The sequence below is a fragment of the Rhineura floridana genome, chromosome 3 (genome assembly GCF_030035675.1).
Source record: "Rhineura floridana isolate rRhiFlo1 chromosome 3, rRhiFlo1.hap2, whole genome shotgun sequence".
NCBI lineage: Eukaryota > Metazoa > Chordata > Lepidosauria > Squamata > Rhineuridae > Rhineura > Rhineura floridana.
This window is the reverse complement of record NC_084482.1, coordinates 101927281-101954641: the sequence shown is the minus strand read 5'-3', so window position 1 is coordinate 101954641 and position 27361 is coordinate 101927281. Positions and strand designations below refer to the sequence as shown.

Genomic DNA, 27361 nt, shown 5'->3' with positions numbered 1-27361 from the left:
CACATTTACATCGTAATCAGTCCTTATAACCTTTATGTTCTATCACTGAACCTCCTTCCAGTTGTGGGTACTGCTTTCTCATGTCACTTTAGGGAACTGTTAATCGTATAATTAATTCCTGCTGTAATTTCAATTAAATGACTAGACATCTTAGCTTTGCACACCTGTCTATGAAAAATGAATGGTTCCTATTAGTATAACAATGATGATTGAAATTGTGTGGGATGCATTTAGTTGTACAAGGTGCCATTTTAACCTTGGAAAGGTGCCTTTAAATATAAAGATAATTACATTAACAAACTCTGCTGTAACTTTTAAAAACAACCCTGTTCTCTGTGGGTGCATGGCAGCTCCATAGTCAAATCAATGAGAGCGGAGACTTTTTCTCCACTACTGCCTATTGCAATAGTAAAACTCAAATGCAATGTGGGTTTCCTTTGTTTGGATTAAAGTTAACTGGAAAAGCCAAAAAGACTGGGAATCTATGCAACAGAATTTAGGGGAAAAGTGTAATTCCATGACTGCATGTTGGATGTTTCCATTTCTCAGGAATCTCATATTTTGTGTTCGTTTTGTATGGATGAATCCAGATGTGTAGGCCTATCCAGGCACATCATTCAGGAAACTACTGTATTGCAAATTTTTGGAAACCAAATGCCACAGAAAGATACATGCTTGCAGTCCCCAGGTGAGTGTCTGTTCTGAAAATTTGGCACCCTTGAAGACCCATTCATCTTTGATTGTTCTCTGAATTATGATATCTTGGTGGAGGCTGTTCAGTGCTGTTTCCCTAGAACTCAAAGCAACCTAAAATCCATAATGTTCCAGTAACTGTAGCATTGGCAAGTGAGCAGTTAGTGGGAATAAAAACAATAAAAGAAAAAGGGTGAAATATGGTGTCTCAATTTTAACATAAAGCTGTCATTTTGTAGTTGATTACAGGTTCTAAATGCCATTGTTTTGTGCAAGAGATTGCAGATGTGCTTATTGGATAAGTAAATTGAAGGCATCCTTTTTATGTTAATAATTTACTGCTTCTCTGTAAGACACCTACAAAATAAGCATGTCCAGTAGAGATTTGCAAGTCAGATGATTGTCCACAACACATTAAGATCTTGTCCTCCAATTCCAGTTTTTAATAGGGTCTATAAACTTTATGACTTTGCCCAGGATTTAATTAGGTTTGGTAGAACAATAAATTGTAGCTTATGGGACAATGTGAATTAAATCTGTTTTACTTATTTTGACCTTTTGTCGTTCCATGCAACTGTTTTAAAAAGGACCACAGTCAACATCAAGAAAGAATTGTGTATAAATTGTGAAGTTTAAAGTAGCGGCATGAGATAGCTATTTATTAATCAAGCATTAGTTATGGTAGTTAAGCATTTAGGGATAATAAAATGTAAATGTGCTTTCAGTATAAACTATGTTTCTTGAAAATGAATGCATTCTTGACGAAAAATGGTTGCAGTAAGGTTATGGGGAATATTAATCATGGGAATTTGCATATTTTACAGATGGTTATGCAGATGCTTGTTAAAATACGCAACAACTTCAGAAAATGTTTTTATTAACAAATACAGCAAGGTTCAAATTGATCACTGCAGTGTAAAGTACAAGTTCTTTGTGGACATATGGCTTGATTTGGCACTATTGATGGTGTGGGCTACCATCTTTTTATTTGAATTAAATTGCTAGTTGCTATCCAATAAAGGTTGATTCTGCACAAAAGAAAGCTAAATATTATTATTATTATTATTATTATTATTATTAATAATAATAATAATAATTCAGAGTTCTTATACCAGCCTTTCCTCCAGAGTGAAGCACAGGAGTGCTTACAATACTAATACAAAATATAAAACAAAAACAGAATAAAATCACACATCTATTAGAAAAACAGTAACCCAGCCTAAACTCCAACCAGCATCAACACCATCACATTTAGAAGGCCTAGACAAGGGAAGAGGAAGAACCGTGGCTCAGTGGTAGGGCAATTATCTTGCATGAAGAAGGTTCCAGATTCAATTCCCTGCATCTCTAGTCAGGACTGGGAAGAATCTTGTGTGAAACTCTGGAGAGCCACTGCCAATCAGTTTTGACAATATTGAGCTAGATGGACTAAGGGTCTGACTCAGTATAAGGCAGCTTCCTGTGTTCCTATGTAGCTAATGTGGAGGTTGCTTTGGTGCATCACTCCAAAAAAGTGGAATTTATTCCTTTCTTTGAAAGTACCCCGATCTAGGACTAAAGCCTGGATTCAACCCATTGTTGGATCACAGAATTGTAGAGTTGGAAGGGGCCTATAAGGCCATCAAGTCCAACCCTTTGCTCAATGCAGGAATCAAATCAAGGCAAACCCAACAGGTGGCTGTCCAACTGCCTCTTGAAGGTCTCCAGTGATGGAGAGCCCACTACCTCTCTAGATAATTGGTTCCATCATCATACCACTCTTAACACTTACAAAGTTTTTCCTGATGTCCAGTCGAAATCTGGCTTCCTGCAACTTGAGCCCATTATTCCATGTCCTGCACTCTGGGATGATCGAGAAGAGATCCCGGCCCTCCTCTATGTGACAACCTTTCATGTACTTGAAGAGTGCTATCATATCTTCCCTCAGTCTTCTCTTCTCCAGGCTAAACATGCCCAGTTCTTACACTCCCTCCTCATAGGGCTTTGTTTCCAGTCCTCTGATCATTCTCGTTGCCCTCCTCTGAACCCGTTCCAGTTTGTCTGCATCCTTTTTAAAGTGTGGTGTCCAGAACTGGACACAATACACAAGATGAGGCCTAACCAGTGCCAAAAAGAGGGGAGCCAATACTTCATGCAATTTGGAAAGTATACTTCTGTTAATGCAGCCTAAAATAGCATTCACCTTTTTTGCAGCAACATCACCCTGTTCGCTCATATTCAGCTTGTGATCAACAACAATTCCAAGAACCTTCTCACATGTAGTATTGCTGAGCCAGGTATCCCCCATCTTATAACTGTGCATTTGGTTTCTTTTTCCTAGGTGTAGAACTTTGCACTTATCTCTGTTAAAACTATCTGGCCCCAAAGTCCTTGAGTTTCCTTCCCAGAGCTTCAAAGCTGATGTGATTTCTTCATAACTACACTTGGCAGTATCATTCGTTCCCACATGGATGAGAAAAAGGGATATCTGTCAGTGGTCTTTATGAGATATGGCAACCCTTCCATCACTTCTCTAATCCATCCTCCAGGGTGGCAGTATACCTGGCAAGTCCATGGATCTTCTCAACATACTTGGGTTTTAATCCTATGCAATAGAGAGTCTCCCACCTCTCCCACTCTTCTCTTCTTCTTGTCACAGGGCATGGTTTCATTGCCTCTGCTTGCTTCAGCCTCTTGCTTGCTGTCACGTGGGGTCTCCTGTAATTCTTCCCCTGCAGACTGTTCTCTAGTCTCATCCTCAAGTGCCTGGAAGCAGTTCTGTAGTTCCACCGGAGATGGATGTCTTTTCATTCTTCTGCTCCTGTCATCTTATTCCACAGAGTTTCCTCCACTTTGTTGTTGCTCTCCACAACAGTCTCCTCTTCTGCTTCAACATGCTGTTCTTCCACCTCCTGTACTTCTCTTTGCTGTTGTTGTTCCAGCATCCTATCTAATAACTCTTCATCTTCTCTTATACTCTTCAGTGGGGCCACTCTTCATTCCAGGCCCCTTGCTTTTTCTTCCAACAGCGTCACCAGTTTGCACTTGTTGCACTTGTATGCCATGTTGTTCTCAGGCAAGAAAACAAACATTGCACACATCTTCAAGGTGACTACCACTGGAGTATCCTTCCCATCCATAGTCTCTACTGCCTTCCTTCCTTCCTTCCTTCCTTCCTTCCTTCCTTCCTTCCTTCCTTCCTTCCTGTGCTTTGTCTTGTCCTCCTTCAGGGTAAATAGGAGAGTCCCACTGGTATGTGGTGTGCCATACAAAGGAAAAGATTGTTAGGGACCTCCCCCTTGACCTCCTCTGCCAAACTCCTGTTAGCTCTCCCTCTTTGCTTGCTCTCTGAGAGTTGGCTTGCTGGTTTCTCCTCTGGACCAGCTGACACGGCTCCCTCTGCTCTGCTCAGTTAGGCGGCAGGAAACAATGTTAGATCATTAGAAATGTGAGTGGAACTCTGGTCACACAACAGGGCTTTACCAGCTCCTGCTCCACACTGCAGTCCCCTGTGCCCCCAAAAGCCCTTCTTCTGAACCCTAACTCTTCTGGAACGGTATGGGATGTGGCACAGAGACTGTAGTAGGAGGGGAAAATTACAGAAATTGGGGTGGAAAAATCTTGCAAGGCACTTATGGATTTAAGCCACTGATTGCTGGCATTTTAATATTTTGCAATTTCACAAGGAGAAATGTTCAAACTTGGTGAGATTGTCAGCTGGTTCAATTGCAAATTGCAAATGCTCTCTCATCTCACACTGAGACTCCACAGTCTGCATCATCTGTACTTGGGAGGTTTCCAGATAGCTCATGCTGACTCTGAGGTCCTTGTTAAGCTGCTGATTTTGCTGCTGGAACCTCAAATACATTTGATCTAGGAATGTTGCTGCTGTTTTTTCCATTCATGCTCAGACACACCAACTCACCGTTTCTCTCCGAGAAAATATACAATCTCACCTCTGTGACTTCATCTTATGTGCTCCAATTGGCCCAAGCAATGAGACAATGCTTAAATGTGGTCATTTTCCTTTGAAAGTGAGGCTGCCTGAAGACATATGACAACCCCCGTTCCATGCACAGAAGACCACCAGACTGCCAGATGAATCACAATTTAATACTAGTGGTGGGTAGGAGTGGCTGGTAGGCAGGGCCCTCCCTGTGGACTGGGCCTTCCCTGTGGACCAGGCCTCCTGGCAGCAGTGTTGCTATCATGTACTGGGGTGAAATGAGTGAGCAGGGGGGGGAGTGGGGGGCTGGTAGAGCGAGTGAGGGAGTGAGTGATGGGGTGAGAGGGGGCAGAGAGGGGGGCAAGAGAGCGGGGGTGGTGGTATCAGGACAAGTGAGGGAGTGTGTGAGCACGGGCCAGAAAGTGGGGGTAGGGATGGTAGGACGAGAGAGGGAGTGTGTGAGAAGGGATGGCTGAGCGAGCACAGGCAAGAGAGTGGGGGTGGGGTGTTAGGATGAATGAGGGAGTGCAAGGGGATGGCTGAGCGAGCGTGGGCAAGAAAGTGGGGGTGGGGGTGTTAGGACGGGTGAGGGAGTGTGCGAGAGGGGATGGCTGAGTGAGCACGAGCAAGAGAGTGGGGATGGGGGTGCTAGGACGAGTGAGGGAGTGAGTGGGGGTAGGGCCAGTGTGCTAGCAGGCAGGTGGTGGGGGAGGGTGAGTGACATTTGGAGTGAGTCCAGAGATCACCCCTGAAAGCCAGAAAGGTCTGGTAACCCTCTCACACACAGAGCTCCTCACCTCCATTCTGCTGCTGCCTCCTCCATCCTTGCCCTCAGGCTTTCTCCCTCCGCTCCTCTCTCCACCACCATCCATTCTTGAAGCAATTTTTTTCTCTTTCTCTCCATTTCATCCCTCGTGCCTCCTAACACAGAGCACAAGGGAAGAGCAGCTCTGCGTAGAAGCCCAGTATAAGGCACATGTCTTTCATCCACCAATCACAGCAGCAGAAGACTTCCCCTGCTTCCCCCCAGTAACATCCAAACGTAACGCAGGAAACGTTACAGTTGCAGCTGAAAAGTAATGAAATTACCACTCGTTCTGTTACAAACAAAATGTAACAAAGTTACCCAGTCGTTACACAAAAAAGTAATAAATTACAGGTAACTCATTATTTCTAACGAGTTACTTCCAAGCTCTGACATAGAAAACAAAGGACAAGGGAAAACATAGGAACAAGCTGAAGTTGAACCCTGATAAGACCGAGGTACTACTTGTGGGGGACAAGAGAAGGTTGGGCGACATTGACCTGAAGTTCAACGAGGTGAGTCTACCCATAAAGGACCAGGTCCGCAGCCTTGGGGTTGTGATTGATTCCAGGCTGTCCACGGAGGCTCAGATTTCGGCAGTGAGCCGGGCAGCCTGGTACCAACTACACCTCATACGAAGGCTGCAACCCTACCTTCCTGTTCACCAGCTCCCACTAGTGGTACATGCCCTGGTCACCTCTTGTTTGGACTACTGTAATGTGCTCTACGTGGGGTTACCCTTGAAAATGGTCTGGAAATTACAACTGATACAAAATGCGGCGGCTCGACTACTTACGAATAGTCGCCGCCGAGATCACATCACACCAGTGTTGTTCGACCTACACTGGCTACCAGTTGTTTTCCGAGCCCAATTCAAGGTGTTGGTATTGACCTTTAAATCCCTACATGGTTCCGGCCCAGTTTATCTCACGGAGCGCCTTCAACGCCACCAATTATGCCGCCCGACAAGATCGGCCACACAGGGCCTTCTCTCAATCCTGCCAACAAAAACAGCCAGATTGGCGGGTACAAGAGAGAGGGCATTCTCAGTGCCGGCCCCCACTCTTTGGAACTCCCTCCCACAAGATCTCCGGCACACCTCTTCCCTAAATGTGTTTCGGAAAGCCTTAAAGACCTGGCTTTTTCAGCAGGCCTTCGGGTATCCGGGGAGGGTTAATTGTTATAACTGTAATGCCTCCTGCCCAGTTTTAATATTGTTGCTGCAGATGTATTGTTTTTATATTGTATTACTGTATTTTATCAATTGTATTTTAACAATTTTGTAAGTCGCCTAGAGTGGCCATTGGCCAGATAGGCGACGAAGAAATTAAATTTATTATTATTATTATTATTATAGAGTGTTTGAGGATCGGGATATTTGCAGGGAGACCAAAATGCTTATTTACAAAGCCATTGTACTACTGACCTTACTGTATGCCTGTGAAACATGGACCATCTATAAACGCCATTCCCAACTTCTTGAAAGATTCCACCAACGGTGCCTCCGGAAAATTCTGCAAATTACTTGGGAAGATAGGCAGACCAATCTTAGCGTATTGGAAGAAACAAAGACTACCAGTGTTGAAACAATGATCCTCCAACATCAACTTTGCTGGACCGGCCATGTTGTTGGAATGCGTGATCACAGTCTTCCAAAGCAGTTATTTTACTCCCAACTTAAGGATGGAAAACAGAACATCGGTGGACAGCTATAGAGGTTTAAAGATGTTCTTAAAGTGAATCTAAAAAAATGTAACATGAGCATCAAGAACTGGGAAGCTTTAGCCCATGAGCATCCCAATTGGAGGTCGGATTATCAAAGGTGCTATGGACTTTGAAGAAGCACGAGTACAGTGCGAAAGGGATGAACAAGCTAAGCGGACGGCATGTCAAGCAAATCCTCATCGTAACCATCTTCCATCAAGCACGTCAAGCAAATCATCATCGTGACCATCTTCCACCTGGAAACCTATGTCCTCACTGTGGGAGGCTGTGTGGATCCAGAATTGGCCTCCACAGTCACAGACCTATTGTTAAAGACCTTACCCTGGAAGACAATCTTACTCGGCCATGAGTGATCATCAATGATGAATGAATGAGAAGGTGGTGCTTATATGCTACTGTCATGCCACTGGCATTAGATATCACAGTATCATTTTCCCACTGGAGAGTGGCAGGGAGATCATGAAGTGTCTTTGACCAATCAGAACTTGCAGCCAGATGACTGAGATGTCCTTATGGAGAAAGGTGACGTTTCCCAGGAAATGTAAATTTAGACTTAATCCAATTACCAGTGGAAGATGCTTACTGGAGGATGCTCTGTTGAGTTTTCCTACAGTGAATTAATATCTGAATAGGGGCATAGAGATGGATACTTGTATTAGATATGGTAAAAGTTCTGGGGAGTTAATGGCTGCTTTAGAGGTATCAAGTAAAAACATGATCATTCTCCTGGGCAAATGGGCACCTTTAATGACATTGTTGTTACACTTACTTAATCTGGGGTTTAGTGTGTGTGTTTTACAATTGTTTCTGCGTTGATATTGTCCATTGTTTAATAAGATTTTATTTATTTATTAATTATTAGATTTATGTCCCGCCCTTCCTCCCAGCAGGAGTCCAGGGCGGCATTTTACACTTGAGACTATTTTTTAGTCTAAGCAATATGCAAGAATAATAAATCTAATCAATCAATCAGGTATGAATCACCAGGGCTTCCTTTAATGGGAGGATGCTTAGCATAAACTATTGTAACATTCGCAATGGCAGAGTGCACATTGATCATGACAAAGACACAGTGAAAAAATAATTCTGGGGGATGTGCAGAGTTCAATCAGAACTGAGCTTCTCAGTAACACAGTCCTCTATTCAAAAAGCTTTGGGAGGAAGGGTGGGATACAAATTTAATAAATAAATAAAAAGCTACTGGAGGATAATTTTCTGTTCGAAGGTGTCCTCTGTATAAAGGGCTGTCTGGGCCAAGTCCAGGGCTCTTGAGGTTGCCCTTCAATTGTTTGCACCTGGACAGCAGCCTGAGCAGCTCATAGTTTTCCCCCTTGTAGTGAGATGTTTTGTATTTCTATTTAAATTAAAGTCACTATTTCTATATTTGCATACACAAATGTTGTCCTTTTTTTGGTCCTCTTTCTTTGATGATACATTTGGGGTTTGGGGTTTTTTTTTGGCCATGCATAAGTGACCACCTTAGGCTGGCTCAGAATAAGGGTCCATGGAGTCCAGCACCTTATTTCCAAAAATTGCTAGCCAAATGCTTCTGGGGAACCTACAGTAAAGCATGAAAGCAACCACTTTCCTGTTTGCTTCCCCCTCACCTCCGAACAGTTATTCAGAGACATGGTGCCTTTGAACACCGAGGCTCCACTCAGATGTCATAGTTGAGAGACCCACCCTCCATGAATAGAATAAGAACATAGTCTCTTATTAATGATACTTCTGTGGCAGCATGAGATGGGGAAGGTGAAAAGTGCTAAGCAGGAGTGGAGGACGGGGGAGGATGGTGAAGGGGAGTGTTGAGTTACAGGATAGTGCGAGGGGTTGATTGGAGCAAGGGAGCAGAGTGATTGAGTATGGGTTGAAGAGTGTGAATAAGGACAGGTGGAGAAATACTGAAGGCAAGGAGTGGTTGTAAGCAAGTGACAAATGACTTTGCCTCCCTTCCCCTTTCTCTTTCTCTCAGAGCCCCACTTATTTATTTTGAATTCTGTCAAGGCTTTGTCTTGAGAAAACTCTTTCAATCACTTTGGGGGGATGGGCCAGGGCCAGGACAACATCTGTTCTTTCCTTCATTCTAATTCAGTAGGCAAGGTTCTTGATGGAGCTAGATATATCTGAGCAAAATACTGCAGCAGAATGAAATTTATATTTATTTATTTATTTATTTATTTATTAAATTTATATACCGCCCGACTAGCAATAGCTCTCTGGGCGGTGAACATAAAATAGCATAAAAATACAATGAATAACAAAATAATACTAAAATACAATCATCAATCCAATACAATAAACATTTTAAAAAGTAAATCAGTGTAACTTAAAATGCTTCAGAGAATAGGAAGGTTTTGACCTGGCGCCGGAAGGAGAGCAGAGTCGGCGCCAGGCGTACTTCCTCGGGGAGACTGTTCCATAGTTCGGGGGCCACCACTGAGAAGGCCCTAGATCTTGTCATCACCCTCCGGGCCTCCCTGATGGCACTAAGCCCAAAATTTGGATGTATATCATATTGGCCTGGTTTACACATAATACTCAGCTATGGTTTATTTAACTACAGTTTATGAAATCATGGCTTAGCGTTATGCACAAACCCTCAAACACTCACCAAGCTACAAAGGCATGAAGCAAGAGCAGCTGGAAAACAAAACAAGCTCTAGAGAAACAAGCCATGGTTTGTTTGATTGTCTGTGGAACTCATGGTTAATGTGTGGTTTGTTAAACAGCCATGGCTTAGCACTGTGTTAGACAAAGCCACTGTGTTTTCAAAGAGTCTGGTCATCAAATTCACAAGATATCAGCATGTGCATGCATTTAACAACCTGCTACAAGGCATTGTGCTTGCTTAAAATACTGCAGACTGAAGTATATTTATATCAGATAAACCGTTATTCTTTCCAAAAGTGGCAAGTTTACCTATATATTTTCCCTCTATTTGCAACATAATTTTTTCTACCCCCTTTTTTGAGAACCAGAAAACCTTAAATAGAAAGTAAAGTGAATTCCACTTCATCTTGGAAGTAGTAGAGAATATAAGGGGTGTTTGTAATTTAGTGCACAGCTGAGCACTAGTAAGAGTAACTGATTTCAATGGCCTTGGACTGCCTCCAGTCATTGTAAAGTTAACAGGTAGATACCTTGTGATGGAAAAATTACTAGCCACATTAATTGAGGGCCAATAGTCTGACATACTGTTTTTACATTTTAAAAAAGCGGTTTTAAAAAGACAGTACCCATCCCCAAAAGCAACTCAAACAACCCACAATAGCTTTTTAATGAACTGTAGTGCGAGACCACCAGGAAAATCAGAGGTATACACATTTCTGAGATCAATACTCTCTCCTTTATTACGAGAGACTTTCCTTGGGCTTTGTCTGCTCTGAATAGTAAACATAAATGCTTCTATGTTACTGCCTTGGAAACATGTCCTGTATTATATTTCATTTAGCAAAAGTTCCTCCATTTAAAACCTGGCAATGCACAACAAACTTTTAAAAGGAATTGCTTTTAAAAGGCATTCAGGTCACACAGGCTGAACTTTCAAAACAATGGAACAAAGTCACTCGATGCAGCTTTGATCTTTGTGCATTGTGGGTAGCTGACAGCCAGTTCTCACAGTAATGTCTGCCATAGTAGCCACTCCTTAATTCCAGCAACGGGTGCCATGCACAGAGGTGACAGTGTGTCAGGCCTGGGGCCTAGCTTGCGACAGGCTGCTATGAAGTCTGAGTCTGATATGGAGCAATGGGAACAAAAGTCAGAGGCAGGTAGCATGGTCAGGAATGGGCCTGGGGATATAGGCAAACAGAAATAGAGGGCCAGAAGCAGAAGACGTAGTCACAGACAGGCGGGAGATCAAATATTAGACTGGATAGATGAGGAAAATTAAAGCAGGTATGATGTGAGGTAAAAGTCTGTATTGTTACTGAATGGGACAAGGTGCTTGGACTTCCAGCCCAGAAGGAAGGGTTTTAATGGGGTCTCTCCACTGAGCTGCAAGGTACACCTTCAGGCCATGGGGTCAGCTGAGTTTTTCTTCCTAAAGGGTGTACTTACCCTATGGAGCCTAGTGTGACTGGCTCATCAAAGACTCCCAAGGATGGGTGGCACAGACTGTAAGAGACTGAAGGCTGGCTGCTGTAACCCTGGTTTGAGATTCCCCATGACGTATTACATTGTGTGAAGACTGATGACTAGGGTTGCCAGGTCAGACGCATCCCAGACCCTGTGATTTCAGGGGTAGGCCATTGTGATGATATGGGTGTAAGCCTTAGGATGTCATGGGACGGGCACTAGGGAAGTCATGGGGGTGGCCCCTAGTGATGCCATAGGGGTGGGCCCTAATGATGTCACAGAGGTGGGCCCTACTGATGTCATTAAGCATGATACATTAAGCATCAACCACAGTTGCTTGAACCATACCACTAAAAACCCCTCGCTGGATTGTTACCTTATAGTGGTGAGTGGGCTTGTGTGTTCCAGTGCACCCTATGAGTGATGCCGTCGGGAGTCATGTACTCCCAGCAGGGTCACCCATGGTGGTAATGTCAAGGGAGAGGAACCAGACAAAGAACGATCCAAGAATGTCCTCAATGGCAGAACAGGCGGAGGATAACAATGTATATGTTACAATGGCTGTGAACGCGGATGAAGGCTGCAGCAGATAAAAGACTTCCAATCGTCGTGGCTTCCATGCCATTGGATCAAAGCCTTTTTCTGTCAAGATTGTGTGTTGATCGTCATGCACTGATCTCCCCACATAAAACAAATTCACACACAGGCGTCTTCCAACCAAAACAAAACAAAAGTCTCATGGTGATCGGCAAATGCCAACGGTGGCAGGACTGTGAAATCCAGAAGCCCCTAGTCATGGACCGGCACATGGCGGTGGTTACAGACTCAGTTGTCCTGACTCAAGGACCGAGGCAGTTGAGTAGTTTGGCAGCTATATCCACGACTGAGCAGTCGTATTCAGGATCCACTCTGCTCACCTCGTATGGGGAGGGGGCTAGAAAAGGTGCCCTAAACATAGTCTGCTTCATTCCTCTCCCTGACTGGATCACCGCATCCAGTGGAGTCACCACTTAGCGGTCGCAAAAGACAATTCAATTTTGGCACATGGAATATACAGACATTGCTGGACAATACAGATAGTGAATGTCCTGAATGCAGGACTGCCATCATTTTGGGAGAGTTGAGACATTTTAATATTGACATAGTAGCACTCCAAGAAACTCGAAGAGCAGGAGAGGGACAATTGAAGGAAGAAAAAGGAGGTTACACCTTCTTCTGGAAAGGACTGCCTGAACAAGAAAGATGAATACATAGAGTAGGCTTTGCTATTAAAAATAATCTTGTGAAGCTCTTGTCAGAAGTTCCTATTGGCATTAATGAACAACTCTCAACTCTCCGGTTAAAACTTGCTAAAAACCAGCAGGCAACTATTCTAAGTGCTTATGCACCAACATTAGATGCTGATGAAGACATCAAGGAAATTTTTTATACCCAGCTGGACACCATCTTATCAGAGATACCTAAGGAGGATGAAATTATCCTCCTGGGCGATTTCAATGCAAGAGTTGGGTGTGATTTTGATTTATGGCCAGAAACCATTGGGAAAGAAGGAGTTGGCAGTAGCAACCTGAATGGCATTCTACTTCTGACTAAATGTGCAGAGCATAATCTTGTTATTACAAACACACTCTTTTGCCAGAAAAATAAATTTAAAACATCATGGAAGCACCCTCGGTCAAAACACTGGTATCTCCTGGATTACGTAATTGGCCGTGCCAGAGATCGTTGTGATGTACTCCTAGGGCCATGACAAGTGCTGATGACTGCTGGACAGATCACCAGTTAATTCAATCCACTATAGCCATTAATATTGTTCTTCAACGTAGGCTCCAAGGAAGAAAACGAAGGCTTAAAATGAACATCCACGCCCTTCAAGATCCTATTAAGTGAGCTTGCTTTCAAACAACTCTCAAGAAACATCTACCTACAGAACTCCCTGAAAACGTCGAGGAACACTTGATTAAACTGAAGACTTCCATTATTGCAGCATGTGAACAAACTATTGGATACCAAACTAAGAAACATCAGGATTGGTTTGATGAGAATGATAGTGAGATTGAACATATCATTGACAACAAAAGGAAAGCCTTCCAGATATGGCAAAAAGACATTAACTGTGCTGCTGAGAAAAACGTCTATGCCAGTGCAAAGGCTGAGGTCCAAAGAAGATCTAGAGAACTTAAGAACACCTGGTGGATAAAGAAAGCTCAAGAAATCTAGCATTTTGCAGATGCTCATGATGCATGGGGCTTTTTTAATGCCACAAAGGCCATCTACTGGCCAACAAATTATGGTACAAATCCCTTACGTTCAGTAGATGGTACCAAACTTCTTAAGGATAAAGAATCTATTGCACTGTGCTGGAAAGAGCATTACCATGACCTCCTTAATTGTAACTCTTATGTGGCTGATGAGATCTTCTTGCAAATTCCACAACAACAAATTAGAGATGAGCTTGCAGTATTCCCTAATTTGGATGAAGTCAGTAAAGCCATCAATCAAATGAAGAAGAACAAAGCTAGTGGACCTGATGGGATTCCTGCTGAAGTCTTTAAAGAGGGTGGTCCTGAATTTACACAACAACTTCATAAGCTCATCAAAAAAATCTGGATGAGGGAGGAGATCCCGGAAGACTTTAGGGATGCCATAATTATCACTCTTTTCAAGAACGGTGATAGAACAGATTGTGGGAACTACAGAGGTATATCTCTGCTAGCTACCCCAGGTAAAATCCTTGCAAGGATCCTCGCAAATCACCTCTCACCGATCTCAGAGGATGTCCTCCCAGAATCTCAAAATGGTTTCCTCCCTTCCAGGGGGACAGTGGATATGATCTTCACTGCACAGCAGCTTCAAGAAAAATGCAGGGAGCAAAACTGACCTCTGTATATGGCGTTTATTGATCTGACTAAGGCCTTTGACACTGTAAATCGAACCACTCTCTGGACCATCCTTCTGAAAATTGGATGCCCTGATAAATTTGTGAATATTTTGCGACTCCTTCATGACAACATGACGGCGACAGTTCTGGACAACAATGGCTCTCAAAGTGATCCATTCAAAGTGGGATCAGGCATCAAACAGGGATGTGTCATTGCTCCGACCTTATTTGCTATTTTCATTGCCATGATTCTATACCTTGTTGAGGGGAAACTTCCCACTGGCGTGGAAATCACATATCGAACAGATGGAAAGCTTTTTAATCTCAGTAGGCTGAAAGCAAAAAGTAAGGTAATTACAACCTCTGTTGTAGAACTTCAATATGCCGATGATAATGTAGTCTCCACACATTCAGAGGAAGATCTTCAAACTATCCTAAATGTCTTTGCAGAAGCATATGAAAAGCTTGGCCTCTCGCTTAACGTAAAAAAACCCAAAGTGCTTCATCAGCAGGTGCAAACCAATCCCTCTGTAGTACCATTAATCCAGCTTAATGGTGTGATGCTGGAGAATGTTGATCACTTTTCTTATCTTGGCAGCCATCTCGCTGTAAAAGCTGACATCGACGCTGAAATTCAACTTCGCCTGAGCTCTGCGAGTGCCACATTCTCCTGAATGAAGCATAGAGTGTTTGAGAATCAAGATATTCACAGGGAGACCAAAATGCTTATTTACAAAGCCATTGTACTACCGACCTTACTATACGCCTGTGAAAAATGGACCATCTATAAACGCCATTCCCAACTTCTTGAAAGATTCCACCAACACTGCCTTCGGAAAATTCTGCAAATTACTTGGAAAGATAGGCGGACTAATGTTACCGTATTGGAAGAAGCAAAGACTACCAGTGTTGAAACAATGATCCTCCAACATCAACTTTGCTGGACCGGCCATGTTCAAATGCCTGATCACCGTCTTCCAAAGCAGCTACTTTACTCCCAACTTAAGGATGAAAAACGGAATATCAGTGGACAGCAAAAGACATTTAAAGATGTTCTTAAAGCTAATCTAAAAAAATGTAACATAGCATCGAGAACTGGGAAGCTTTAGCCCATGAGCATCCTAATTGGAGGTTGGGAATATCAAATGTGCTATGGACTTTGAAGAAGCACGAGTACAGGGCGAAAGGGACAAACGAGCTCAGCAGAAGACACATCAAGCAAATGCTCATTGTGACCATCTTCCATCTGGAAACCTATGTCCTCACTGTGGGAGGCTGTGTGGATCCAGAATTGGCCTCCACAGTCACTTACAGACCCACTGTTAAAGACCTTACCCTGGAAGACAATCTTACTCGGCCACGAGTGATCGCCAATGAATGAATGAATGAATGAACCACTAAAAAAAAAACTTCTCTGACTGGAAATTAAGATAGAAATCTTAGCTAAATGAGAGTATTCTCAAGTCCAGCTGAAGTGATGGGATCATTTCTTCTCACCTGCTTAGGGAGCCTGTGTAGGGAACATTTGATCTAGTCTACTTGCTTCTGGCCAGAGCTTGGAAAAGTTACTTTTTTGAACTACAACTCCCATCAGCCCAATCCAGTGGCCATGCTGGTTGGGGCTGATGGGAGTTGTAGTTCAAAAAAGTAACTTTTCCAAGCTCTGCAAGTTCTGGCAAGGAGAATTTAAGTGCCCTCTGTCCAGGCCAGTCACCAAAAGGAGCCTGGTGTTGTGGAGATGTTAGATGAGTAAGAGTTAAGAAGATTCTTTTCTGCCTACCCTGTGGGCTGCTCTAAACTCACGTTGACAGCCAACCCAATTCTAGTGAGTACTAACTGACAGAGAGAAAACATACATGGTTTGGTCTACCTTTACAGCAGTAGTTTGGAAACAGCAGCAATTGAAGCCACACTTCCCAGTATGTGAATTTTTTTTTTATCACTATGGGCAAGAAACAACCTTCATGTAACCAACAAAGTGCATCATCAGTGGGTTTACGGGGGTTGAGCTGAGCACATGGAACCACTATTGTTCCTTCTATGGATATAAGGGATTGATGTCAGAGGTAAATGAAATGCAAATAAAAAAGGAAAAACTAAATACAGTGATGATTTCCTCAATGCAATACAATACCAACCACAAAAAGATTCCTATGAGTAAGGCAGAAAACTCAGCATCCCACAACCAGTCCGGATTCCTAACCAAAACTAAAAAAAATTCCTGGCAGCCAGTTGGCCAAGGTCACAGAAACCTGATCTGGGGGCTGCAGTTTGTGCAGAATGCTGTGGCATGAGTGCTGATGTGAGTGAGACACTATCAGCACATAATACCTCTGCTCTGAAATTTGTACTGGTTGCTGATTTGCTAGCAGGCCAAGTTCAAGGTGTGTTTTCCATGTTATGGGTTCCACATAGTACTTGTTTTGTTCTTATAAGAAATCGATCCTTTAGTGTGGGGGCACCTACACTTTGGAACTCCCTGCCTATTGACATTAGGCAGGCACCTTCATTGGTCTCAGGCTATGGTCTGAAGGCACATGAGTCCAGCACCCTGCTGAAGCTAAGCAGGGTCAGGTCTGGTCAGTGCCTGGTTGGGACACTGCCTGGGAACCATATGTAAGCCACCTTGGGTTTCTATCATGAAAAGAAAGGCGGGGTATAAATGTAATAAATAAATAAATAAATTGTACTCATTTTGGCACCTGCTATAAACATTTTTGTTTAGGCAAATCTACAAGCCTACCAGACATTAGAAGCTATTTTATCTGTTTTTAATTCATTGTTGGTTTTATTATCTTCAATATTTTTATATACCTGTCTTTAACTGTTTTTTTCCAATAATTTCACTTTTAATTCCTTCTGTAAACTATGTTGAGTTTTTTTTTTTTTTACAATAAAGCAGTATATAAATGTTGTAAATAAAATGCATAAATAAATTTTGGAGTCACTGTGGCCCTTGCGTCTCTTTTCTCTTTTAGGAACAGAGGAATCTGCTTTATACTGACTCAGGCTATTTGATATCATCTAGCTCAGTACTGATGACATGGACTAGCATTGGCTCTCCAGGATTCCAGGCAACAGTCTTTTCCAGAGATTGGAGTTTGGACCTTTGCATGCAAAGCATGTACCCTACCACTGAGCTACAACCCTTCCCTCTGAGGAAGTGGACAAGGTGCTCTCTACTGTGAGACCGACCACTTGTTTGTTTGATCCTTGCCCTACATGGCTCATTGTGAGCTGTAAAGAGAGACTGAGCGAAGGGATCAAGGCGGTGGTAAATGCCTCCTTGGAAGAGGGGGCATTGCCATCGGCCCTCAAGGAGGCGGTAATAAAGCCCATCTTAAAGAAGCCCTCCTTGGATCCCCAAGATTTGAATAACTTCCGCCCAGTCTCCAATTTACCATTTTTGGGCAAGGTGATCGAACGCGTGGTGGCCAAACAGTTACAGACACACTTGGAGGAAGCGGATTATTTAGATCCATTCCAATCGGGCTTCAGGACTGAACATGGAACTGAAACAGCCTTGGTCGCCCTGGTGGATGATTTGAGGAGGGCGTTGGATAGGGGTGAATACTCATTCCTCGTCCTCCTGGATCTCTCTGCGGCTTTTGATACCGTCGACCACGGTATCCTTTTCGATCGCCTGGAGAGATTGGGAATTGGGGGCACTGTGCTACAGTGGTTTCGATCCTATCTCTCTGATAGGCACCAACGAGTAGCAGTGGGGGAGGAGGTTTCAGACCCTTGGCCTCTTAATTGTGGTGTGCCACAGGGCTCTATCCTCTCTCCCATGCTATTTAATATCTATGTAAAGCCGCTGGGGGCCATCATCAGGAGATTTGGGCTGCAGTGCCACCAATATGCGGATGACACTCAGCTCTATCTCTCATTTAAGTCCTCACCGGAGTTGGCTGCGGAGACCATTTCCAAGTGCCTGGAGTCCGTAAGTGAATGGATGGGAGGCAACAGGCTGAAACTGAACCCCAACAAGACCGAGGTACTGCTTGTGGGAGACAAGAGAAGATTAGGAGATATTGACCTGGTGCTGAATGGGGTTAGTTTGCCCCTGAAGGACCAGGTTCGCAGCCTCGGGGTCATTCTTGACTCCCAGCTGTCCATGGAGGCTCAGATATCAGCAGTGAGCCAGGCAGTTTGGTATCAATTGCATCTGATACAGAGGCTGCAACCCTATCTTCCGGCTCATCTGCTCCCGCGGGTAGTGCATGCACTGGTCTCCTCTCGCTTAGACTACTGTAATGCGCTCTACGTGGGGCTACCATTGAAGACGGTCCGGAAATTACAGCTGGTACAGAATGCGGCGGCACGGTTGATTACGAATAGCCGCCGGCGGGATCACATCACCCTGGTACTTGAAGATCTACACTGGTTACCAGTTGTTTACCGAGCCCAATTCAAGGTGTTGGTATTAACCTTTAAAGCCCTACATGGTTTCGGTCCAGTGTATCTAAAGGAGCGCCTCCAGCATCACCAAGTATGCCGCCTGACAAGATCAGCCTCTCAAGACCTTCTCTTGGTCCCACCAGTTAAAACAGCTAGACTGGTGTGGACCAGAGGGAGGGCATTCTCGGTTGTGGCCCCCACCCTCTGGAACTCTCTGCCATACGATCTACGCCATGTCCCTTCCTTGGTAGGTTTCCGCCAAGGACTAAAAACATGGCTATTTCAGCGGGCATATAGAATTCCTAGTTAATTTTAGTTTTATAGTGTACAGATGGGGGTAACTGAATATGTTATAATTGTATTTTTATGTATTTTATAAGTGTATTTTAAATTTAATTATGTACGCCGCCTAGAGTGGCTGTTCATTCAGCCAGATAGGCGGCCTAAAAATAAAATTTTATTATTATTTATTATATAAAAGTATCTTTTAAAATTGTTCTTTTCAATTAACTAATGAATGCACAGCACACCTAGGGCAAATCCACACCATTCATTTAAAGCACATTCAACACACATTTGAAGCACATGAATCACACCACAGAATCATGGGAACTGTAGTTTGTTAAGGGTGGTGGGAACTATAGCTGTGAGGGGGAAACTACACTTCCCAAGATTCTTTGGGGGAAGTCATGTGCATTAAATGTGAGTTGGATGTGCTTTAAATGTATTGTGGGAATCTAGTTCATAACCTTTGCCTGCATGTAAGTCATTTTAATTATTTTTTTTAAATGGAAATCAGCTACAAAGTTTACTGGGTGGCCATAGGCTACTCCATCCTTCCCCAACCAGTGTGCCTCCAGATGTTGTTGGACCACAACTCCCATCAGCCTCAGCCAGCATTGTCAATGGTCAGAAAAGATGGGAGTTGTGATCTAACAACATCTGGAGGCACACTGGTTGGGAAAGGCTGGGCTACTCACTATCTCTCACCCTAATCTGCCCCTCATAGTGAAACCAACAGAGGGGAACCATGATCACCCCAAGGAGGAAGGGCACACTTAAGATGTAGAGGAAATAATGTACAACTATAGTGTGAAATCAGATACTTATTGGGACATGGTATGAAGAAATAGTTATATATTACTGGTGACACGACAGTACAAATATACAAATATTTGTGTATTTATCACAAATGTTGAAGATGTTTATTATTTACACAGCCTGCAATGATATATTTACAGTATTATATATATATTTATGAAGAAATATTTATATATTATTGTCAACACAACTGCAAATATACAAATATTTGTATATTTATTGTCAAAGATGTTTATTATTTACACAGCCTGTAAAGATATTTATAGTGCAATCCTATACATGTTTACTCAGAAGCAAGTCCTAATGTATCCAGTGGGGCTTACTCAAACATGGAAGTGTGCATAGGACTGCAACTTCAAGTGATAAGGAATTTCACTCATCCAACCAAAATTCAGAATCATGCAACTTTAAGCTCTTTTGCAACTGTTTCATACTTGTTTTATTGTTATTGGGTTTTAAATGGCTTTATTTCTTTTTTGTGGGCTGCCTCACAACAACCTTACCTCACAGGGTTTTTGGAAAGATTCCATATGCACACACACACTGAAGATGTAAAAATACATACACCCCATATAATAGTTTATTGTCAAAACCAGATGGTTATTGCAGAACATTTAAAAATAAAATAAAATTAGTATTAGTTTCCTACAAAATAAAAGTAGTGACACCTAAGCAAGCCCTGCCTAATTGCTTTAAAAGTATTTAAAAAAAAGTAGCATTGGAGGGGGAGAGAAAGATTTACAAGACAAACACAATCCTTTGCTATGTTCACTCAAAAGTCCTACTGATTTAAAGCACAATCATAACCATGTCTACTCAAAATGTATAATATGCTATTTTTGCATTTAGTTTTAAAAACCCTGCATGTACACTTTTATTATAATCATAACTAAAATTGTTACAGTAAACAATTGACTACCAAGATCGTGCTTTGATTTTTTTTTTGTTCTACATCTCCTGACCTGCACACACAGAGAAAGCGACTTTTGCTTCTGCTGAAAGATACAAACCAGGAAAAGACAATCGTTTTCTGTCCTTGGTTCTAGCTATTGCCTGGAGGTCACCAAATCCCTTGTCAATCACAATCCTGACTTCACTTATTGGCTACAAACCTGAAAGGGCAGGGTTAGAGCAGCCTGCTAAGAGTTCATTTAGCAGAATTTGCAGGGATGAGGTGGTTGACATTTTGGTGTAGATCTCTTGAACCAGACTACCTAGAAACTTAATTATTTTTAAAATGAAAGCTGAGAGTCTGGAGATTTAAATGAAAGCTGAGTCTTGGAGAGGACCCCCAAAATCTGGAGTCTCTGGGCAAAAACCAGAGACCTGGTAACCCTACAATCTCATATTTACAACTCCAGGAGGCAGCCAGGTTGACTATGTTGAAGAAAAAAACTCCTTAAATTATTGTTGTATGAGCTAAGACTCCATGGACTACAGCCTACTTTGTTAGATGCATAAAAGTAGAACTCTCCAATGCCTTGCCTTTTATGATGCCATTTTTAAAGTGGCATTTCAAATGCTTCTAGCATATAAAAACTCACTAGGTGCAGAGTTCTGTGCATGACATTGTGTTTCATCCAACTGCCTCCATGAGTGGCACAGAAGGCTGTAATTAAGCATGCTCGGCAGCTGTCAACCCAGAGGTGGTAGAGAATCAGCTCTCCTCTTTAATAATTGTGCTCAGCACAAGAACAGAATCACTTACAGTTGCACCAAAACAGAAAGCCCCAAATCCTAGCTAGTCTCAACCTGCCTATAGTACAGCAACCAATGGTGAAAAGAACCACTATCTAGAAGTACAGCTTTTGGTGTGTTCTGTTGTCTTGTGAGTTTGCATTATGGATTGAGGCAATATGCTCAGCATCTCTTTCTGTTTCCTAGCTTAGCTACTCAACCTTCTGGCTTTGCCTTTTTTTTTTTTTAATAAGCTCAGTATGACCCATTATTGTACCAACCACTTAAATTTTTTCTTTTTTAGTTTTGATCGGCTACTTTAGAAGAACGTCCTGGCATTTGGATGTCTCCATCAGTCCAACTGATTCAAGCCTTTAAAAACAGGCCACCTGACCAAACTATGAAGACAAGCTAATTCAGGATAGCTGGAATTGGGCCCAGGAGCAACCTTAAGAGACTAATCTTACACTTTGATGAATTCATTGCTTAGCATTTGTACTTTTTATGGCTTATTTAATCAGAAACAATAACAGAGAACACCAATGGGTTGGGCTGTGAAAAACAGGCTTTAAGATTAAACCAAAAAGCAGATGATCAGGAGGGGTTTTAAAAATGCTTGTCAAAAGCATATGCAAATGTTAAGATTCCATTATCACCTAAGGAAGCCAAATAGGCACCATTACTGTAAGTATAAAGCATTTGTTCCAAATGGAATTTTGCAACCATGCCAGCAATCCTAATGATTATGGAGCAGCCATTAGATTTATACTGCACAATGCAAGTAAGAAAAATTTTACTGTCCTGAAAATATAGCTAACCAGTTATGTCTCTTGTACCCTACTTACTTGAGTAACTTAAAGTCAGCTTCCAGATGGTTCTCTTTGTTAAACAGATTGCAGCTCTTGATTGCTTTCTCTGTCTGAGGTCCCTCTATCTTAAGCTCTGAATGCTCATGAGGTTCTTAGTGCCATGCATTCATATGGTAAACAGAAGAAAATTGAAAAGTTGATGATGTGTGCTGTGAAGCTGTAGGATGTCTTGTCTTCTCAACATGTACACACAAGTTTTCAGCATCTTGCTTTTTCTATACAATTACTGGAATGTCCTAGGATGGGTAACTGTTGCCTTGTGGCTGGGCTCTCTGTGAGACAAAGAACTCTAAAGACAGATATGCCGCCAAAAGTGTAAAAGAAGCAGTTTGGGAAGACTAATTTACTTTTGATTAAAGTTTTATATTCTAGCATTCAAGATAACTGCTCGTTTAATAACCACCATGGGGATATGCTAATTTATTTGGATCCTGATTTGGAATACTTTCATGCTTGGTGAACTCAGCCCAGAATTAGTTGAATTTGGTGGCGCCAAGAGCCTATTTCATAATGTGTAATCAGTAAGCATTGGGAAACACCACATTTGTATTGATGACTGAGTGGCTGCATCTGTTCCTGATTTTACAGGAGATGGAAAACATTGTCACCCAGAGCAGATCCACTTTAGATTGTTTACTAGGATTATTGTGTTTTGCTTCCTTATGATGCACGTGATTCTCACACCACTTTTGGCTCTTTATTTTGAGACTTCTGAGGCTAGTTTGATGGTTTCTTGAGTCACTATGTTTTATTACTGCTGTTCATGTCATTCCAGCAGCATGGCATTATTATTATTTTGTTGGGAGGGGCTTTGATGCTTCTGAAGTAGTCTGCCACCTTATTCCCTACCTCCTCCCCTGTCCCATCTTTGATCGTATAGTGGATCTGTGAGAAGCAAGCTTCATTTTCCATTTTATTCCCATCAACCAAATGGTCATATTAATGGTAGTGATATTAATTTTTCTGGATGCTGTGTCTCAGTGTGCATCTGTGCACATGCACAACTCCAAAGAAAAGATTTCAATAACACATGCTACTATCTGTGCTGCTTCCTTGAACAGATGTGGGGTGTGGGCTGAACTGCTTGCCCTGTTAGGGATGGCATGAGAAAGGGGGACTTAGGCATAAACAGAGAGACTTAGGCATAAACAGAAAACAGAGAGAGAAACAGCAAGGGGGGGACTGGCAATGTGACACACAGTGGCAGAGGGAGGGTCAGAGATATGGTGCAGGAGAAGTCAGGCATTGATTGTGAAAGGCCTCTGCCACCATCACTTGCACACCCTCACACAAACCCCTTAACTCTCTCATGACCATTTCCATTTGTATATGGGAAGGGTGTTCTGTGAGGAGGTGTGTATAGGGTTGCCAGGTTCAGGGCTTGAGACTGATCTTGTATCTTTAGGAGAAGAGAAAGTCAGCCAAGTGCAGGTGTTGTTACAACATTGTAATGGGAAAAACCACAAGGTGGAATTCTCCCTTCCCCCTGCACAACTTTTAAAGATACAGAAGACCTCTTCAAGGCCGGGCCTGGCAACCAAGAGGTCTTCTGTATCTTTAAAAGTTGTGCAGGGGGAAGGGAGAATTCCACCTTGTGGTTTTTCCCATTACAATGTTGCAAGAACACCTGCACTTGGCTGACTTTCTCTTCTCCTAAAAATACAGGATCAGTCTCAGGCCATGGACCTGGCAACCCTAGTCGTGTACCTTGACTGGGGTTGGGAGTCCTCTTCAGGAACCATTGGTGCTGGAGTCAGATGCAGACTGGATATTACTCACTCACTGAGGACAAATGATGCTGCGTAAAGGCAGCCTCGTTGGTCATTATGACAGAGCTGGCATGCAAACCCAGCTACAGTGAAAGAGACTACAAATGTGTTTTTGAAACTCAGACGGTGAGAGAAAACCAGAGCTTGGAAGTAACTAGTTGCAAGTAACGAAAGGTTGTAGTGGACAGCACAATGAAAATGTCGACCCAGTGTGCGGCAGCTGTAAAAAAGGCAAATTCCATGCTAGGGATAATTAGGAAAGGTATTGAAAATAAAACAGCCGATATCATAATGCCGTTGTATAAATCTATGGTGCAGCTGCATTTGGAATACTGTGTACAGTTCTGGTCGCCTCATCTCAAAAAGGATATTATAGAGTTGGAAAAGGTTCAGAAGAGGGTAACCAGAATGATCAAGGGGATGGAGCGACTCCCTTACGAGGAAAGGTTGCAGCATTTGGGGCTTTTTAGTTTAGAGAAAAGGTGGGTCAGAGGAGACATGATAGAAGTGTATAAAATTATGCATGGCATTGTGAAAGTGGATAGAGAAAAGTTCTTCTCCCTCTCTCATAATACTAGAACTCGTGGACATTCAAAGAAGCTGAACGTTGGAAGATTCAGGACAGACAAAAGGAAATACTTCTTTACTCAGCGCATAGTTAAACTATGGAATTTGCTCCCACAAGATGCAGTAATGGCCACCAGCTTGGATGGCTTTAAAAGAAGATTAGACAAATTCATGGAGGACAGGGCTGTCAATGGCTACTAGCCGTGATGGCTGTGCTCTGCCACCCTAGTCAGAGGCAGCATGCTTCTGAAAACCAGTTGCCGGAAGCCTCAGGAGGGGAGAGTGTTCTTGCACTCGGGTCCTGCTTGCGGGCTTCCCCCAGGCACCTGGTTGGCCACTGTGAGAACAGGATGCTGGACTAGATGGCCACTGGCCTGATCCAGCAGGCTCTTCTTATGTTCTTATTTTAACAATAATAAACCAAGTCTCTCTAAGCAGGTGAGAAGGAATGGCTGGACCTGGGAACACCCTAATTTAGCTAAGATTTCTATCTTAAATTTCCAATCAGAGATTTTTTGTTTGTTTGAGTGGTATGCTCCAAGCACGTGTGGTTGATGCTTAATGTATCATGCTTAATGACATCACTATCATGATATCTCAGGGTTTGGGATGCTGGCAACCCTACTTACAGAACCTTTTGTTAGACTGCACCAAGAAATTATGCTACGCATTGGGACCTTTGGCTAGACATTTGTCTTCAGCGCTGGTGACCATTACGGTAGTTTCTGTCATAGTTCAGATAGTTTAAAAAACAAACAAACCTCACCTTGTACACAGATTTGGAGACTTTTATTCAATTTGGCTGTTCCTGTGCTCCAGATAAATTCAACTCCAAATTAGTAATTGACTAATGAAATCAAATTAAGAACATAAGAAGAGCCTGCTGGATCAGGCCAGTGGCCCATCTAGTCCAGCATCCTGTTCTCACAGTGGCCAACCAGGTGCCTGGGGGAAGCCCGCAAGCAGGACCCGAGTGCAAGAACACTCTCCCCTCCTGAGGCTTCCGGCAACTGGTTTTCAGAAGCATGCTGCCTCTGACTAGGGTGGCAGAGCACAGCCATCATGGCTAGTAGCCATTGATAGCCCCGTCCTCCATGAATTTGTCTAATCTTCTTTTAAAGCCATCCAAGCTGGTGGCCATTACTGCATCTTGTGGGAGCAAATTCCATAGTTTAACTATGCGCTGAGTAAAGAAGTACTTCCTTTTGTCTGTCCTGAATCTTCCAACATTCAGCTTCTTTGAATGTCCACAAGTTCTAGTATTATGAGAGAGGGAGAAGAACTTTTCTCTATCCACTTTCTCAATGCCATGCATAATTTTATACACTTCTATCATGTCTCCTCTGACCCGCCTTTTCTCTAAACTAAAAAGCCCCAAATGCTGCAACCTTTCCTCGTAAGGGAGTCGCTCCATCCCCTTGATCATTCTGGTTACCCTCTTCTGAACCTTTTCCAACTCTATAATATCCTTTCTGAGATGAGGCGACCAGAACTGTACACAGTATTCCAAATGCGGCCGCACCATAGATTTATACAACGGCATTATGATATCGGCTGTTTTATTTTCATTACCTTTCCTAATTATTGCTAGCATGGAATTTGCCTTTTTCACAGCTGCCGCACACTGGGTCGACATTTTCATTGTGCTGTCCACCACAACCCCGAGGTCTCTCTCCTGGTCGGTCACCGCCAGTTCAGACCCCATGAGCGTATATGTGAAATTCAGATTTTTTGCTCCAATATGCATAATTTTACACTTGTTTATATTGAATTGCATTTGCCATTTTTCTGCCTATTCACTCAGTTTGGAGAGATCTTTTTGGAGCTCTTCGCAATCCCTTTTTGTTTTAACAACCCTGAACAATTTAGTGTCGTCAGCAAACTTGGCCACTTCACTGCTCACTCCTAATTCTAGGTCATTAATGAACAAGTTGAAAAGTACAGGTCCCAATACCGATCCTTGAGGGACTCCACTTTCTACAGCCCTCCATTGGGAGAACTGTCCGTTTACTCCTACTCTCTGCTTTCTGCTTCTTAACCAATTCCTTATCCACAAGAGGACCTCTCCTCTTATTCCATGACTGCTAAGCTTCCTCAGAAGCCTTTGGTGAGGTACCTTGTCAAACGCTTTTTGAAAGTCTAAGTACACTATGTCCACTGGATCACCTCTATCTATATGCTTGTTGACACTCTCAAAGAATTCTAATAGGTTACTGAGACAGGACTTTCCCTTGCAGAAGCCATGCTGGCTCTGCTTCAGCAAGGCTTGTTCTTCTATGTGCTTAGTTAATCTAGCTTTAATCATACTTTCTACCAGTTTTCCAGGGACAGAAGTTAAGCTAACTGGCCTGTAATTTCCGGGATCCCCTCTGGATCCCTTTTTGAAGATTGGCGTTACATTTGCCACTTTCCAGTCCTCAGGCACAGAGGAGGACCCGAGGGACAAGTTACATATTTTAGTTAGCAGATCAGCAATTTCACCTTTGAGTTCTTTGAGAACTCTCGGGTGGATGCCATCCAGGCCTGGTGATTTGTCAGTTTTTATATTGTCCATTAAGCTTAGAACTTCCTCTCTCGTTACCACTATTTGTCTTAGTTCCTCAGAATCCCTTCCTGCAAATGTTAGTTCAGGTTCAGGGATCTGCCCTATATCTTCCACTGTGAAGACAGATGCAAAGAATTCATTTAGCTTCTCTGCAATCTCCTTATCGTTCTTTAGTACACCTTTGACTCCCTTATCATCTAAGATAATTAAAAAAACTTGGTCTTTTAAAATGCTATGAGTTGCTCAAAGTGCTTTATTTAGTTTTTTTATTTTTTAAATAACATGCTGGGAATCTGACATGAAAGTATCTCTAACAAAATCTGTGA

The 27361-nt window shown here is 42.7% G+C and overlaps 2 long non-coding RNA genes across 3 annotated transcripts in view; one reads left to right on the top strand and one right to left on the bottom strand.

Annotated features, from left to right (window-relative positions):
* Positions 1–22483, top strand: part of LOC133382235 (uncharacterized) — a 123086-nt gene extending 100603 nt beyond the window's left edge. The window contains exons 3-4 of the long non-coding RNA XR_009761862.1: positions 550–688; positions 21590–22483. This is a non-coding gene — a long non-coding RNA (uncharacterized LOC133382235). The remainder of the gene's footprint in view (positions 1–549; positions 689–21589) is intronic.
* LOC133382236 (uncharacterized) overlaps positions 1–27361 on the bottom strand; it is a 125419-nt gene that overhangs the window by 60315 nt on the left and 37743 nt on the right. The gene's annotated exons all lie outside the window — the stretch shown is intronic.